This window comes from Ochotona curzoniae, unplaced genomic scaffold, assembly GCF_017591425.1.
Source record: "Ochotona curzoniae isolate NIBS_2020 unplaced genomic scaffold, NIBS_Ocur_1.0 scaffold_1852, whole genome shotgun sequence".
NCBI lineage: Eukaryota > Metazoa > Chordata > Mammalia > Lagomorpha > Ochotonidae > Ochotona > Ochotona curzoniae.
The window spans coordinates 9,519,131-9,537,974 of NW_024467087.1; positions in this window are offsets into that span (position 1 = coordinate 9,519,131).

Consider the following 18,844-nt stretch of genomic DNA (forward strand, 5'->3'; position numbering starts at 1 on the left):
CTGCACTGACACAGGAGCTGCACTGACACAAGAGCAGGAGAAAGGAGCTTCTTCCAGGTATTCCAAACTGGGGTGCAGGGTCCCAAGGCTTTGGGCCGTCCTCAACTGCTTTCCCATGCCACAAGCAGGGTGCTGGATGGGAAGTGGGGCCTCTGGGATTAGTATAACAATGCCATGAAGTAAAATTAAATGCTACTGCATGACTAACGTGTCCCTGAAGAAATAAGATGAAAATCAAGAATCTTCCTAAAGAAAGTGATGCTACTGTATGATCTATGAGTCATTGAAGAATTTAATCAGAAGAAAGTGTTTTGAAGAGATGAAACTAACAAAAAAAATCAAAATCCATGAAATATAGTTTACATTGATCTTTGTTCGTGAAATGTGTCTCCTGTAGGCAACAAATAGATGGGTTTTGTTTTTAAATCTAGTCTACTAATTTATGATGTTTGATTGATAAGTTTATTGAGGGTTAATACAAATAGGTGGTAATTTGTTTCTGTCATTTTAGCAATGTGTTATAGACTGATTTAGTTTTCTGTTGTTATTTTACTGGGATGTTCTTCACATTTGCCTTTCGTTTTGGTGGATGCTATTCCTCTTCTCTGTCAAGAGAACATCTTGAAGTATCCTTTGTAGGACAGGTTTGGAAGAGACATTGTTTAACTTTACTGTGGAAGAATTTTATTTCATTTTCAAAGACAAAGGAAAGTTTTACTGGGTACTTTATCCTGGGCTGACAGTTTTTTTTTGCTTTTAAAATCTGGAATATCTCACTCCATTCTCTTCTAGCCTGTAGAATTTCCTGTGAGAGGTCTCCTGTGAGTTTGACGTTCCTTTATATGACAATTGATTTTTTTTTTCACGTGCACATTTAAGGATCTTTTCCTTATGTTCAATTGAAGAGAGCTTGATTAACATGTGTTGTGGTGAAGATTGTTTTTGGTCAAGGCTGTTGGGAGTTCTGTGCCCCTCCTGGATGTTGTTTCCCAATTCTTTTTCTAGATTAGGGGAAATTTCCCTTATTTAATAGTGTCTTTCAATTCATGAGTGCTTTTTTTAAGCTTGACTAAGCTCTGCTTCCAGCTTTTTGTTTGTTCCCCCCTGGTGACAGGAAATATCTTCTAATTTTGAGATTCTTTCTTCTGCCTCCTTCATTCTATTTTGGATATTCTCCACTGTACTTTTATTGTGCTCCACTGTATTTTTAATTTCTGATATATCAGCTCTCATTTGATTCATTTCATTTGATTCATTTCCTGTGTCACATATTCCTTAAATCTCTTGAACTACTGCTTTATGTGCTTCTGATAGTATCCTATATAGCTAGGTTGTTGGTGGTGCTGATGTTGCTGGAACCTGTTGGTCGTTAGGTCTGAGAGCCACATGGACCTATTTTGACCCATACAATGCCAAAGTCGGTATTATTCTCCCTGTGGGACCAGGCAATGCACTGAGCTCAGTGAGTTCACTCCCAGCTCAAGCACATGCACAGCTCAGTGATGTCCCCTGCAGTCTTTAAGAAGCCTTTGCCATATCATACAAAATGGTGCCTGGCCTTTGCCATATCATACAAAATGGTGCCTGATGTGCCACTACTACAGTTCTTGATCTGCTGGCAGTCAGCTCTGAGGGCTACTTGGACCTGTCTTGGGTGGAACATGTAGGATGCCACATTGTTGCAGTTCACTGAGTCAGAAATAAGTTCACTTGCAGCTCAGTGCATGCACAGTACTGTCCTTAGCCCTTGCCTCCTTAAACAAAATGGCACCCTGTTTAGCTCTAGAGGGTAGAGTGGACTGTGAAATCTACCCTGTTCCTGTACTGCCTTTCTGGAACCTGCTGCTCTGTCTCTGCTACTGGTCAAATCAAATAGGCCAGCAGGACGAGTGGTTCTTTGTCTAGGTTTACCTCCTGAGGTCCTGGTGAGTGCCCCATTCTCATCTTGTTGCTGGTGGCTGCTGCTGCAGTTCAGATTGCCACTTGCTGAATGCTGCTGTAGTCACTGCAACACCACACCGTTGTGTCCTCTGCTTTCTTGTATCTTTAAGTCTCCAAGTATCCCTCTGCTGTTTCCTGTATTCAACTTTATTTTAAATAATCAGTATGGGGGCCCAGCGGCGTGACCTAGCAGCTGAAGTCCTCGCCTTAAGCGTGCCAGGATCTCATATGGGTGCCGGTTCTAATCTCGGCTGCTCCACTTCCCATCCAGCTCCCTGCTTGTGGCCTGGGAAAGCAGTCGAGGATGGCCCAATGCTTTGGGACCCTGCACCCATGTGGGAGATCTGGAGGATGTTCCTGGTCATGGCTCCGGATCGGCATAGCACTGGCCATTGCGCTCACTTGGGAATGAATCACGTGATGGAAGCTCTTCCTCTCTATCTCTCCTCCTCTCTGTATATCTGACTTTGTAATAAAAAATAAATTAATCTTTTGTTTTGTTTTGTATTTGAACCTTCTATATGTCCACTTTGCATGGGGTTTAATTTTTTCCATGTATACATATATATATTTATTTGTTACATTTCATTTTGTGACACAGTTTCATAGGCTCTGGGATTCCCCCAACTCTTCCCCATGCCCTTCCCCCATGGTGGACTCCTCCACCTTGTTGCAGTATTACAGTTCAAATCCAGTCCAGATTCTTTCATTGCAGCATCATATTGTCCAGATATATTCAACGGTTTCTTGAGGAGACCATCTCTGGTCTGAAGGCAGAGCTGGTAGAATATCATCACGGCCAATGAAAAGCCATAACATAACCTCCACTAAAATTTACAACATTATGGAGTTCATTGACATGGCATTGAGTAACCAATATGTTAAAATATGCAGATTCTTAATCACATCCTGTGATTACTTCATTGACATTTCAATTTTAGTTTATAAACAGCCGGTTTCTATACACCTTAACATGGCTATAGGGTACTATTCAGCTGTATTGTGTCTATTTTCATTTTAGCATTTAGCAGTTTATAGTTGTGAAACGTTATTTTTACTGAACTCGGCAAATTTTAGGGTAGTTCAAACTGGCTTATAACTCTAACAAGGCATATTCAACAGCTGAAGTACAGACTTCAACAGTTTTAGGAGGGGTGTGCAGAGAAATCTCCAGTGCACTAATGAGGAGTAACTGATCTTCGTGTCCTACCTAGTAAGGTATGTGTGAATCTACGCTGACTGTTTCCTGTCTGGTTCCAAGCTTTCCCTGTTGTTCTCTGTCTATCTATTCTAAATTTTGTTGTTGTTGCTGTTAATTAATTAATTGATTAATTAATTTTTTATTAGGGGGCTCTGGAGCAACCCTGATGGTCCTTGGAAGAGAGGGTAGGGTTACAAAATTGAAGCTAAGTAGGGACCAGAGAAAGCTCCTCTCCTTAGTCCCTATTCCCGAAGGAAGTTTACTGTTCTGTTTCTGTGGACCGCTTAGGGCTCCTGGCTGTTGTTCCGATGACCTTGGATCCTGCGAGGAAGGATTTGGGCTTCTTCCATCCCATGTGGTAGTGGGTGGGGGTCGGTGGCCTCAGAGTTCTCGGCCTTTGAAAGCACTCCAATTCCCTGTAGTCTCCTTGGCAGTTGGGATGTAGTCCTTGGTGCCTATACTGATAGTCCTTGGTGAGGATCTGGGGGTCTCCAGGGTTGGGATACAAGCCTCCTCCTGTCCACCTGGAGCTAGATTTTAATTCAGGCACTTAGATGGTGGAATACAGTGTCTTAATTAACCGCTTGTTTTGTTTTGTTTTGTTTTAAAAATTCAGTTATTTGGAAGGAGCAATTATGAAGAGAGGGGGAAAAAGAGACTGAGAGAATTTTCCATCTGCTAGTTCACTCTCCAAATGGCCACCACGGCAAATATTCAACCCTTTTTATTTATATATCTCAATGCGATAGCCTAGCAGCTAAAATCCTTGCTTTGAACGCACCAGGGTCCCATATGGGCACTGGTTCTAATCCCGGAGGCCCCACTTCCCATCCAGCTCTCTGCTTGTGGCCTGGGAAAGCAGTCAAAAATGGTCCAAAGCCTTGGGACTCTGCACCTGTGTGGGATACCTGGAGGAAGTTCCTGGTTCCTGGCTTCTGATCGGCACAGCACCGGCCATTGTGGTCACCTGGGGAGTGAATCAGTGAACGGAAGATTTCTTCTCTGTCTCTCCTCCTTTCTGTATATCTGCCTTTGCAATAAAAACAAAATAAAAATCTTTAAAAAAATATAGACATTGTGATTGGTACTAAGTGGTATCTCATTTCTGTTTTGGTTTGCATGTCTAGAGGACTAATAATGTTAAGTATCTTTTCATATACTTCCTGGCTATTTGGAGATCTTTTTTGCCACATTTTAGATTGCTTTGTTTTTCTGTTATTTTTTTAGAAAATCTCTCAAATATATCATGGGTGTTAGTATTAGATATTTGATTTGCAAGTGTTTTCTTCAATTCAGTAGATTGTCTTTATGTTTTTATTTTCTCCTTCAGCATTATAGAATAGTTTACAATAGCATTTCTGTTTTTCCTGGACTTCAGTTTGCTTTTTTTTTTCCATCTGACTTTAGACAAATGAAGCACAGTTGTCTAAGTGATGTAGTATACACAAATAGCATCTCGATTCTTATAAAAACACATTTGTAACCAATCTCTGACTAGCTCCAAAGGACACTAACTGAGCACTGAGCATTCTGGGTATTAAGTTTTGTCTTGGAAGAAGACTTTGTGGTCACCATGTGCATGTCTAGCGTCAATGAGGTTGTTCCTCTTGCATGCTTTGATCCCAGTTTCTGTTACATATGCATCAACAAGCAGGTTTATGTTTTCACTTTGTTTACTCCCACTTAACTGTACATGTATGAGGGCCTGCAACAGATGTTATTGAATGCTATTTAGCACGTACTAAGATGGCATAATCCAATGTCATTATTTTGTTAAGATTAAAGCTATTTATGGAAGTCTGTAGACACTTCCAGAGTTGGGTTTACTTCCTACATGGGAAGATAGTCAAGAAATCCAGAGCAGGCTTTCCCATCTGACATTTCCTATTTGTGAATCCCTAGTCACCAGGGGCACGGGAAGGGAGCCCAAGGTTGGAGAACCTGGATCTGGATCTGGCCCGGCCCTGGCTGCTGTGACCATTTGGGGAGTGAACCAGCAGATGGCTCCTTCTTCCTGTCTTTCATTTTCACTCCTTATGCTCTGCCTTTTAAATAAATAAATAAATCTGAAAATATGCAAAATGTACTGTGAAATGGAAAGTGGAAGTCATAGAATATTTGCAGAATCCCCACTACTTAGAAAATTTATTTTTTGCAAAGCTTTAAACAGTTTTTTTAATTGCTTGTAAGGGAGAGAGTAATCTCCTACCTGCTGATTCACTCAGTACATACCAGCAGCATCTGGAGTTGAGCCAGGCCAAAGCCACTATATAGAACTGAATCTAGATCTGCCACATGGTGTGGTTGCGCTGCAAGTGCTCACACCATCACCTGCGGCTCCTCAGAGTGCACACTAGTACAAACCCGGAATGAGAAGCAGGGCCAGAGCTGCAGTCCACACACTCCAGTGCTGCTGTGCCCCAGAGGTATCCTTTTTTTTTAAGATCTATTTTTATTATAAAGTCAGATATATACAGAGGAGGAGAGACAGGAAGATTTTTCTGTCTGCTGATTCACTCCCCAGGTGGCCAAAATGGACAGAGCAGAGCTGATCCAAAGCCAGAAAGGAGCCAGGAACTTCTTCCAGGTCTCCCACACGGGTGCAGGGTCCCAAGGCTTTGGGCCATCCTCGGCTGTTTTCTCAGGCCACAGGCAGAGAGCTGGATGGGAAGTGGGGCTGCCGGGATTAGAATCAGTACCCACATGCATCAGTACCCGGTGCATTCAAAGTGAGGACTTCAGCTGCTAGGCCACTGCGCCGGGCCACACCCCAATCTTAACTGTAGGACCAAGTGCTTGTGTCTCAAATCCCCAATTGTTTTATTTCATTTTTGTAGATGCATTTAAAGTATTTTTTATAGGTCAAAGCTGAGTACAAAAGCAGTTACTGGAACAATGGTTATCTTGAATGAGGAAAGTGGAGAAATGATGAAATACAGGTAATTTACAGTTAAACAGGATGAATATATGTAAAGAACTAATGTATGGTATAGGATTGTAGTTATAATTCTAATTATGTAATTTAATCAAATATCACATTCCATATATTGCAACCATAATTAGATAATTGGTAAAACAGTTAATAAGTCTATTATATATACTGAATGTTCAACAAGAGAGTAGAGTTTGGTGGCTCTTTATACACACACACACACACACACACACACACACACAAAGTTGGGTAGGCTTCTGCTTTGTGGTTAAGACATCAGTTAGGCTGCCTGAATCTCACGTTAGAGTGCCTGCGTTTGACACCGAGCTCCGGTTCCTAACGCCAGCTTCTTTGTAATTTGGACCCTGGGAGGTAGCAGTGATTCTAGTACTTGAGTTCCTGCCACCAATGTGGGAGACATGGGTTCAGTGCTCAGTTCCTGGCTTGGGCTTCCTGTCCTTGGGGTATGAGTGGAGCAAACTGTTGATGGAGCTTTCTCTCTCTCTCTCTCTCTCTCTCTCTCTTTCTGTGCCTCTCAGAAAAATACAAACTCTAACAAATTTAAAAACTTGAACCTGTGTTGTGCATATAGCAGGTAAAGCCACCACCTACAATATTGGCAGGAATCCCATATGGACACTGGTTTGAGTCCCATTTGCTTTATTTCTGATCTAACTCCCGACTGGGAAAGCAACCAAAAGATGGCCATGGGCCCCTGCCACACACGTTGGAGACCTGGAAGAAGCTCCTGACTTCTGGCTTCAGTATGACCCAACACTGCTGTCATCTGGGAAGTGAACCAACAGATAAAATCTCTCTCCCTTTCTTTCGTTCTCTGTCTCTGTGTCCTCTCCATGTAACTGTGACTTTCAAATAAATAAACTAAATCTTAAATTTTTAAATTATTAATGAGAGGTGACGAAAATATTAATTATATATATATACACATAGATATCTCAAAACATAGCATGCTTTTGATCTGTTATGGATTTCCTATATGGAGTAAAATAAGGATAACATTTAATTCTTTACATATTGATTTCCAATTTCCTCAGTATCATAGTTTAAAAAGACTGTCCTTTCCCCACTGAATGGTTCGGGCATATATATGTGTTGTTTTGAATGTGGATCCCTGTTAGCATCATGGCCTGTTTTTTTTTTTTTTTTCCAGATTTAAAAGATGTATTTGAAAGGCGGAGTAATAGAGAAAGGGAGAGAGACAGAAGGATGTTCCCTCCACTGGTTCACTCCACAAATGCCAAAAGCAGTTGCGGCTTGGCCAGACCAAAAGCCAAGATCCAGAAACTCCATTTGAGTCTCCTCTGCGGAGGCAGAAATTCACACATTTGGGATGTCATTCTTTGCCTCCCAGGCACATTAGCAGGAAGCTGGAATGGAAGTGTGGAGTAGCCGTGACTTGAACCAGGCATGCTGTTTACAGGATGTGGGAATCCTAAGTGCCAACTTAACCTCCTGCGCCAGACTACCACCTTTGACTTGCCCCCCTTTGGAAGACATGTCCTGGCTTTTGAGTAGAGGTGACTGGGGCCAGAAAAGAGAATGCCCATTAAGGTTGAAAGCTGCTAGACAGGGCTTCCACAGGATAACTGTACCTCTTAGTACATAAGACTATCGAATTTAAAAAATATATTCTGCATGCTACATTTTACATTTACATTGTGGATGCTCACCTAAGTATTTGTTGGACAAATATTAAAAGTGCATTTTTTCTCCTTAATAGTAGTATAGTGACATACCGTCTTTATAAATATATTTCAGTTCCTATAAAAACAAATGGAATTCCTTAAATGAGAACCTGTGACATTTTCAAATATTCTGATAACTTCATAACTTTAAAGGAGTTTTCAGAGTTTCAGAAAGTTCAAAGGGTTCTTTGATTATTATTCTGTCTCTCCCCGATTCCCCCAGCCTTTATGTTATACAACATGGTACAGATTCAGATCTCTCTTTGATAAAGCTGCTAGTAATCTTTCTCACACTTAGGAAGTGAGTACAAAATAACACAAAGTAAACAGATTTTTTTTTTTTCACATTTGTACTTTGTAAGCACGAGGCGCTAATGGATAAGCTGTTCGCTCTCACTTGGTGGCTGTAATATGCTCAGCACTGCACAACTGGAAAGCAACGCTGTGTTTCGATAACATTGCATGCCATACTCAGCCATGTGGCAAGATTCTTGGTGTTGGAGGGAATAGATGTGTATCGCGTGCTCTTGATACAGAGCCTTTCTGGCAAGCACAAGTCGTGCAGTTCCCTCCATGGTGAAGCTGAAGCCATTTGCAGGAACTCATTGAAGACTGGCGAGCCAGTGATTTCCTATGTACAGACAGTAGGATCTGCCTAACAGGGCCCATTTTGCGACTGACTGCCGAGCCTCCATCAGGGAAGATCGATAGTTGGCATGGCAACGAGCTCGTTCCTTCAGAAATGAGCTCCTTTTATTAAATTTTGTTAGCTATTGATCAACTCCTGATCCACATATCAAAACATGACAACCAGTTAATGAATCACAGCTCTGCTTGAGTTAAATAACAACAAACGTATTTAAGAGAGTTAGGGCTGAATCTTTTCCTATAAATTCGGTCCAAAGACTCTAAAATAAATCGTGATGGTTATAACATAAACCCATGAGAAAAACTGTAGGCGTTACTAAGACAGGAAAATGGAATGAATAAAACACACTTTCACAGTAAATTTAAGATTGCAACTTGCCCCTTTTCCCCCTCTTTCGATACTTTAAGACAAAGCTATTTTTCCTATCATGCATGATCTTACTTTCTAAGTTCCGTGCTGAAAGAGTACCTGGATAATGTGGAGGCAGAACTGGACATTTCTTAAAGAAAAAAAAAAACAAAAACCTGTTAATGGTACCACCACTCTTCTTCCTGTAATTTTAGGCTCTCAGGCTCTGTGCGTGAAAGAAGGAACTTGGTGAAGGGAATGGATCCCATTGTGAAGGAGAATGGTCAAGACCACAGAGACTCATTCCCTTCCAATTTTCCTTCCTTCAGCCTCTTTCCCATTTCCTGACCACTCAGAGCCCTCTTCAGCTGATTTTCTCCAGCCCAAATAGAAGACTGATTCTCCTGTAAGTAATGCTCTTACTAGAGGATCCTCAGGGGTTCATCTGCTTTCTTCCATTAACCAAGCTCATGTCACTTTAAAGAGTGAAAATAGCTTAACGCTCCTGAGTGTCCAAACTGCAGATTAAAATCGCTCAAAGGGCCTTAATGATGTCAGAAAAGGCATATCAAGAAAAAAACATGCTTTCAAAAAAATATGCCCCAACCCTTATTTACATGAGAAATAATAACAGTTCTGTTCTCAGTGTTTTCATATATGGTATAATAAGATTATAATTAACCTAAACGCTTAGTGTAATGCCAGATTGTCAGGGATCTAGAAGTTACCTTTATAATCTCCATCATTAAACTTGGTATTGTTCAGAAATTGTCAGCTTCTCATTTATTCATGCAATATGTGTCATGACAATTATTATGATAGGATTATGATCATATGCAGCATATGAATTACGTAAGTAAAGATATAATGATCAAATATAGGTTATGGTTTAGGCTATGATGACATCATGACAATTATTGGGAAACAGTAGCTGGGAAAGAATAGCACTGAGAGCTCTGGTAGGGATGCCAAGCTTGAATTAAAGATGCTGTTTGCATAGGGGAAAATTAGACCCCACACTACTGATGGGTGACTTTCTTATGTCTGATATTTTCTTTTTTTCTTTTTTAAAGATTTATTTACTTCTACTGGACAGGTATACTTACAGAGAGGAGGAGAGACAGAGAGCAAGATCCCCCATTTGCTGATTCACTCCCCAGTGACCACAAAGGCCAGAGTTGAGCTGATCTGAAGCTAGGAGCCAGGAAGCTCTTCCGGGTCTCCCACGCGGGTGCAGGGTCCCAAGGTTTTGGACCATCTTTGACTGTTTTCCCAGGCCACAAGCAGGGAGCTGGATGGGAAGTGGAGCTGCCAGGATATGAACTGATACCCAAGCAACAGGAGAACATTAATCACTAGGTTACCAAGCCAGGCCCATGTCTGATATTTTCAAAATGACTGCTGAAACAATTAAAGTGATTGGAGCATAAAGTCATGCCTGTGTGCTTCTGGGATGGTCTGGCAACATAAAAATTCAATCGGATAGAAGCAAACTAAAACAATTTAGAACTAGCAGCTATTTTATATGCATATATGTGCATCTGTGTGTCTTTGGAATTTTATTGGACATCATTTTTCGGTGGTAAGGTAAGTTCCATGTATAGTAAAACAGCATTTTCTAGACATTGAAAATTACTGAATAATTAGATTCAGCTTCAAAATAAATGTGTCCTTGGCTTCTATTATGAATTACCTAACAGCAGTAGGTCCCACAGAGCAAAGGTAGCTAGGTTACAATTTCAGAATATAAAAGTGTTGTTTAAGGCTGGGTGTGATGGCTTGATTGGCTGATCCTTGCCTTGTGTGCACCGAGATCCCACATGGGCACCCGTTCACTTCTCGGCTGCCCCACTTCCCATCCAGTTCCCTATTTATAGCCTGGGAAAGCAATAGAGCACAGCACAAAGCCTTGGGACCCTGAATCTGCATAGGAGACACAGAATAAGCTCCTGTTCTTAGTTTTAGATTAACTCATTTCCAGCCATTGCTGCCATTTAGGGAGTAAACCAGCAGGTGGAAGATCTTTGTCTCTCCTTCTCTGTGTAAGCCATTCTTTCTAATAAAAATAAATAAGTCTTAAAAAATATTGATTATACAGTAAAACCACATACTAGAAAAAGCTCCATTGTCTTTACAAAATTTACACTTTGTTATACTAATAAGATGCCCTTTTGTGACCAAGGGATTAGCCTTTTGGGCCAGTTGGTTTTAGATTGGGTTTGTGAGGCTACCTCAGGGCAGTTAGAAACATAGGTTCTTTTTTAAAAAAAATAGATTTATTTTTATCGCGAAGTCATATACAGAGAGGAAGAGAGGCAGAGAAGAAGATCTTCCATCCGATGATTCACTCCCCAAGTGACCGCAATGGCCGGTGCTGTGCCGATCAGAAGCCAGGAGCCAGGAACTTCCTCCAGGTCTCCCACGGGGGTGCAGGATCTCACGGCTTTGGGCCGTCCTTGACTGCCTTCCCAGGTCACAAGCAGGGAGCTGGATGGGAAGCGGGGTCATCGGGATTAGAACTAGTGCCCATATGGGATCCTGGTGTGTTCAAAGCGAGGACTTTAGCTGCTAGGCCACTGCGCCGGGCCCCAAAAGATAGGTTCTAACTGTTCTTCTCTCATGGCCTCCCTGGGATCTCCCTGAAGATCCAAAGCCCAGCTGTTCATTCTGAAGTTCCCAGAGCATGGTATGGTACTGAGCGCCAACAGTTAAACAACGTATGTATGAATTTGTAAGGGAGGATTTTAAAAAAATATATTTATTTATTTATTTTTGAAGGGCAGAGTTACATATAGAGAAGGAGAGACAGAGAGCAGAGATAATTTTTACCTGTTGGTTCACTCCCCAAGTGTTTGCAATGGCAGAATCTGTACCTATCCAAAGCCAGGAGCCATGAGCCAGGAATTTCTTCTGAGCTCCCATGTGGGTACAGGTGCGTAAATACCTGCTCCACCTGCCACTGCTTTCCCAGGTAGTTTAGCAGAGAGTGTCATCTGGAAGTAGAGCAACTGGAATTTGAACCACTGCCCATATGGGATGCTCACACCTCAGGCTGAGGCTTAACATGCTACACCAAGGTGTGAGCTCCACAAGGGGCATTGCTAGATCAACAAGAGTTTATAAAAATGCTTGAGATGGTGGAGAGAGAGAGAGAGAAAGAGAGCAAGAGGCAAGAGTGAGAGAATGTGGAAAGGCAGGCGGCATTCTGTTTTCTGAGGTCTTTTGTTGGTGCTGTCTGCCTCAGTGACCATGGGGACTAGAGGAGACCCACCTCCATTTTCTTAGGACTGCAGGCTTGCAGGGCAGGCAGGGAAATGTAATGGGGAAGTACTGGATTTTCCCCTATCTTGCATCTAGGCAATCTGGGACTACGACTGTATCTAGCAAATATAAGATAGTGGAAGCAACACTGCTCAAGTTCTGGATCTTCAGTCTTAAAAAAAAAAATGCCTGATTATTTTCACTTTCTACAGTCTTGGGAGCTTTAAGCCATCATAGGAGAAGTCTGAGCACCTGCTGCAAGAAACGCGACCAGTGACAGAGATGGAGAAGCTTGAGACTCCTGGGGATGAAGAGCCTCCCAGCGGTGTCCGCTTCAAAATCGAGCATAGTCCTAGCCACCCTAACAAGACCTGGAGAGGAACCATCCAGCCGAACCCAGCTCATATTGCAAAGCAGGACTAAACCAAGCAGTGGTTGTTGGAAGCCACCAAGTGCTGATTTCCTTGTTAACTCAACAAGAGGTAGCTTAAACACTTCACACATAGTACTGGGAGGACTGGATTGTACATCATTTGACCGTTTTAGACTAGACTGTGACTGACAACCTCTGAGCAAGGCAAGAGAAAAAGCTAGTGTAAATTGCCAAATGAGGAGCTACCTTAGTTCGCTCTCTTTTGGACGAGCGTCATCGGTGCAGCTCCACAGAGGGAGCACAGAGGAGCAGGTGAGCATAACGCAGGCACAAGTGCCATGAATGTTGTGTGGCCACCAGAGGATGTTTATAAAGATTGATTGCTTATCATTAAAAGACAGTATGGGAAGGTACTAGGGAATTAATATTTATACATTACTAGATATCTACCAAGCAGTGTGCTGAACATTGTAAATCAGTTCTGATTTGACTTTTGCAATAATACTGTTGACAAGGGCGTTTTTTCCTTACATGGCTACAATTCACAGATAATAAAATCAGTGACAGCCATGTATCATCTCCCAACTCAAGAGACAGAGCAGCTGAAATCTGGTTGAAGTCCTGCAAGGTCACGTTGAAGTCCTGCAAGGTCCTGCAAGGTCACGTTGGCCTCCTTCAATCCTACCCCACAGAAACAGCCACTTTATAAAATTCTGTAGCATTTGGTGCTTATCATTGCAGTGCCTGTCTTTATAATTTTACAGTCTGTTTTAGCGTATACAATATCTATACATTCTGAAGTAAACTATACTATTGTTTGATATGTTTTTAACTTTATGGAGATGCTTTCCTACACCAGGTTTCTTATCATTGCTAAGTGTTTGATTATGATGGGTTTTAGAGATTTCTCCACGTTATGGGTCACTATTTGAGTTTAATTGTTTATATTAATTGCTATACAGGCAAATTTTCTTGGCTAGCTTCCTGTTGGTGGGCATTCTGTCTCCAGGTCTTCGCGGTGTTGCAGTGGACATGCTTATGCAAGTGTTCTGATAGACATGAAGAAGTGGGATTCTTGGGTAACTTTTTAACTTTTTACATACATATACATAGTGTAGATACGCACCTACTTGTAATTTATGAAAAGATCTGGCTTCTTATTATTTTTTGATGTCTCCATTTGAAATAAAAGTATACAGTACTTAAAAGACCCTTCACATTTGCAGCATAGTCACCATTCTTAGCCTGTTTCTCTCTGATCTTCCATTCAGAATGAATTGGAAGGATGACATTTGTAAAGGTTTTGTATCTTCGACTGGCAAGTTCACCATTTCCACAACACACCGTAAGATTATTCGTGGGTTAAATATGAGTTTTGCACTTCTGTCAAAAACAAAGTACTTAAACCTCAGTAAGGGCTAGTTAGCAGTCCGGAGAACTGGAAAGTACAGGGACCATGTTTGTGTTCACCACTGCTAACTAAGTGCTAACAGCACCTGCCACAGAATGGGCCTTTAGTGCCTAATGAACAAGGAACATATATATTTTAGATGTTACCTTAGTGTTTTTGCCATCTTCTTCCCTAACATGTTAGGAAATCCTGGAAATGAGTTGTAACACTTCCACCTACTAGCTATTTGATCTTGCCATTTTTTAATAGATTTATTTTTGTTTGAAAAACAAAGCTATAGAGCAAAGAAGAAGAAGAAGAAAGAGAGAGAGAGAGAGACAGGGAGAGACTCTTCCATCTGCTGTTAGTTAATTGCCCAAATGGCAGCAATGGCCAGAGCTAAGTTGATCCACAGCCAGGAGCTTCTTCCAAGTTTCCTACAGAAGTGCAGGAGTCCTGCCGGAGTCCAGCTCCAGCTGAGTTCAGAACTCGCGAAGGGTGCGTGGATGAGGCGTAAAGAGGAAAGAAAGAGACGGACCACTAGGAACTCTTGATCATCATAATGGACCACGCACAAAAGCTGTCCACTTTATACAAAATCAGTCAAACTCTGGCTCAGACTTTTTACGTCATGGTCAAGTGGGTGTTTCTAAAGATAACTCTGCCATTTGTTTCACCTAAGGCTAGGATGTTATTCACCTGGTGCCTGGCACCTGGCGCCTGGCTAGGAAAAAGTTCTCAATAGATGGTGCATGTCAATCACTAACACATTCCTACCACAATTACTTTACAGCTTGGTCTTGAGACAGTCAAGGAAGGAAGGGACCTAAAAGATCAAAGAAAGAGGGAAAGAATAGATTCCACTACACCTGAAGACAGAACACCCTTGATTAGCATAGGATCAAAAGGGGAGTTAGCACCCTTGATTAACATATTGCCACAGGATGCAGCCTTAACAGCAATAACAGCTTTTTGGCTAAAAAAACAACAGCAACATCAGCTTCTAAGCTCCCATTGATATTTAACAGTAACTCCGCAGAGGCAGACAATGCCTAAATAGATTACAGAAATTTCAATGGGGTTGTCCGGTGTCCATGCAAAGGGAGGCAGAGCTGCATTCAGGTGTTGTAGAGACATCCACCGGGCCTTGCCACACTGCGGGACATTCCTTGCGGCCTTGCCTGCAAAGGAACATACTCTTCACACCTTCCTGTCTTCCACATCCATCATAAGGACCCCAGCAGAGTCCAAGGACTTGGGGCATCCTCTACTGCTTTCCCAGGCAATAAGCAAGGAGCTAAATCTGTAGTGGAGCAGTGGGGACATGAATCAGTATCCATATGAGATGCCGGTGCTTTCAGCTTAAGGCTCAGCCTATTATGTCACCATGTTGGCACCCAATTCCGGTCTTTTCTGGTGGCTTAATTGACTGGTGTGGATATCTCCTACAGAAGGAAGCAGAATGAAGAAAATTCTAGTTACACATAATAAACACAATAATATAAAAAGGAAGAGCAACTTCAAGACTACATGACACTATTTCTGGCCAGGACTGATAGGCCCTGATGGTCGTTTAAAGTATTTTCATTTTATTCAAGGTAAAAATAAGGAAAAAAGACACATTGCATGTATTTTCCCCAATATATTGATTTTTAAACAATATATAGATACAATATAGGGAAGGTGAAATTATATACAAAGCTGCCAAATAAAACAACATATTAGAGAAGCGGGTGCAGCATGCAGATTGTCAAATTCCTGGATATTCATATTTTGCCAGTTGGATTGTGTGCAATAATTGATTTTTGTGATATAAATTCTTATTTCCTTAGTAACTAGACAGAATGTCTTAAATTCTTCGGACTTCAGTAAGACCATATCTTACTCTAGGTCATTTGTAACAATATAAATTTTTCCTGCTTTTTTTTTTATGATTCATTTGAAAATCAGAGTTACAGAAAGAGCGGGAGAGACAGAGAGAATCTCCCATCTGTTTCTTCAGTTTGCAGAAGCCTGTCTTGGCTAGTGTTTGCCAAGGTTGAAACCAGGAGCTAGGAACTTCTAGGTCTCTCACACGTGTGGCAGGAACCGCAGCTCTTGGGCTATCCTTCACTGCTCGTCCCAGGTCATTATCAGGAAGCTGCATCAGAAATGGAGCAGCTGGGTGTGAATCAGAGCCCATATGGGATGGCGCCACTGCAGGTGGTGGCTTGACTCGCTATGTCACAATGTCAGTCCCTGTTTCTTGCAGTTCAAGTAGGTGTGAAGTGCAAGATCATGGTGCTGGCAGTTTCAGTGTCTGGTGAGGACTTCATTCAGCGGTGACACCTTCTTGCTGTGTTCTCACAGGAAGAAATGGGAATGGCCAGCTCCTTTTGGCCTCTTTTATGAGGCTCCTAATAGCACCCACCAAAGTCTGTCCCCTTGACCTCGTCGCCTCCTAAAAGCCTCACCTCTTGACCCAGCAACACACTGGAGATTAGATTCCAACCTATGAAATGCAGAGGGACAGGAACACTCAAATGATAGCGGCGAGTTTCATGTTTTTATTCACCATGCAGATTTTTTTCTTTGAATTGCTTTGTTGCATGCGTTTGTCATTTTTCTTCTGAGTTGTTTCCTTTTACTTAATTTTAAGGGATTCCATATTCCAGAGAATAACCCATGTCAATTTTATGCTTTGACATTTAACATAAACAAGTTTGTTTATCCTGTTTTACAGGTGAAGAACCAGAGGGAGCTGGAAGCTCAGAGAGATTTAGTAAGTTTTCTGCTCTCACACAGCTAATGATACGTGGAGCTGGGACTTGGGTCTAGGCCTGACTACATGTGGACATGTAGTGGCTGCCTTGCACTCACTTAAATTTATAGTTTGTACGAATCAGAAACCTCTGAAATAGATGCTTCTAAGATGAACAGAATTGATTATGTTGGAAACGCTTATTCTTGGAAGATTCAATTTAGTATTTTGTGACAAAGAGAGACAAGTTCCAGCAACTGTTACTGTTAAGTCTATTCAGTTCCTTGAATTTACTTGCAATTTTCGTAATTATCAAATATATTTCATTAACATCTACACTAACATACCTATTTTTAGATATCACCTGCCACCAAACAAAACTATTTACAGGGGCACGGATGTTATTATAATAGTTAATATTGATCGATTTTCTAAAATAACATTCTAGCATGGCTCACTCCATTAACGGTGCTATTAAAATCTACTGAAAATACCTTCATGGAAGCAAGAATCCATTGACCCTCAGACTGGATTTATTGTGCTATCAGAATATAGTGGTTAGGCTTGTAGAGTCCCATATTAGCATGCATGGACGCCATTCCTCACTCCAACTCCTGATTCCAGCTTCCTGCCTATGCGACCCTGGGAGGCAGCAACTATGGTTCAAGTTATTGAATTGTTTGGCACCCATGTGGGAGATTTGGACATAATTCTCACAGCTCAGCTACCTGTGTTGCCTCCTGGGAAACCAGAACAGATTACAATTGAGCCTGTGCTACACACCAGAGCTATGGAATCTAGCAAAGCTCTGCAAAAGGCGTGTTCTAGGGGAGAATGCAGTGTCTGAATAAAGCCTGGTCCAAGGACTGCAAAATCCATAAGAGACGGAAGGAAAGAGTTTCTGGGCCCGCTAGAGAGACACAGGGCGTGAAGACATTGATGTGTTTTTCTCAGCCTCAGGATCAAAGTGCGGACAAGAAGCTGTGAGGAGGGTTACGGATTTGCTTTTTTCTCCTATGACGAATGAGGTATTCATTCCTAAAGAAGCCCAAAGTTCATTTCTCGGCGATGCCTCCAAAAAACGAGAGGAGAAAGCGAGACTTTCAAGAGGTGAGAATCACAGAGTTAAGCTGGATAAAAGCAGAACATGTTGCAGCTGTGAAAACATAGGCCAGCTGCAGACAGGGGGGCTGGGGAGCGGAGTGTGGAGATGCAGTCTTTTTTTAAAAAAGTTGTTATTTATTTTTATTGAAAAGGCAGATCTACAGAGAGAAGGAATGACAGAAAGATTCTCCAACTGCAATGGCTGGAACTGAGCTGATCTGAAGCCAGGAGACAGGAGCCTCCTCCGGGTCTCCCACATGGTTGCAGGGTCCCAAGACCTTGGTCCATCCTCTACTACCTTCCTAGGCCACAAACAGGGAGCTGAATGGGAAGTGGAACAGCTGGGATTAGAACAGGTGCCCATATGGGATCCCACTCATGCAAGGCAAGGACTTTAGCCACTAGGCTACCACGCCGGGCCTGATACACAGGTTTATGAAGGAGGTTATGTGTAATCAGGGAGATCCTACAAGTGGCAAAGGCCAGTTTCTCTCTTAGAAAAAGGGATGGGGTGGTCCCGGCACAGTGGCCTAGCAGCTAAAGTCCTCACCTTGATGGTTCTAATCCTGGCAGCTCCACTTCCCATCCAGCTCCCTGCTTGTGGTCTGGGTAAGCAGTCAAGGACAACCCAAAGCCTTGGGACCCTGTACCTGCGTGGGAGACCTAGAGGAGTTTCCTGGCTCTTGGCTTCGGGTCAGCACTGGCCACTGGCCGTTGCGCTCACTTGGTGAGTGAGTCATCAGATGGAAGATCTTCTCTGTCTCTCCTCCTCTCTGTATACCTGATTTTGCAATAAAAATAAATAACTCTTTAAAAAGAGAGAGAGAGAGAAAGGGCCAGGGCTTGCTGTGAGTGCAAATTCACCACTAGGTGGGAATGAGGAGGACCAGTTCATACATGTATATAGTGAGGAATCAACGACTGCCTCTGGGAGGGGAAACTCAGTGGCCAGGCCTTGAGACAATGAGGTATCCGTTTGCCTTGAGCCAGAATAAACTTGCCCAGAGTCTTGATTCATAGGGGGCAGAGCTTTTTCATTTTCGTGCCAAAAGACCATCTCCTAGGATCTGGAGACCATCTGTGTCAGGAGCAAAGCTCCTAAAGATGATTTCAATGTAAAATGCAGCGTGACGGGAGCCATATTGTTTGCCACTGTCCAACCCCTTTTGGTATTTCAACAAGTTAAACACAAAGGAAGT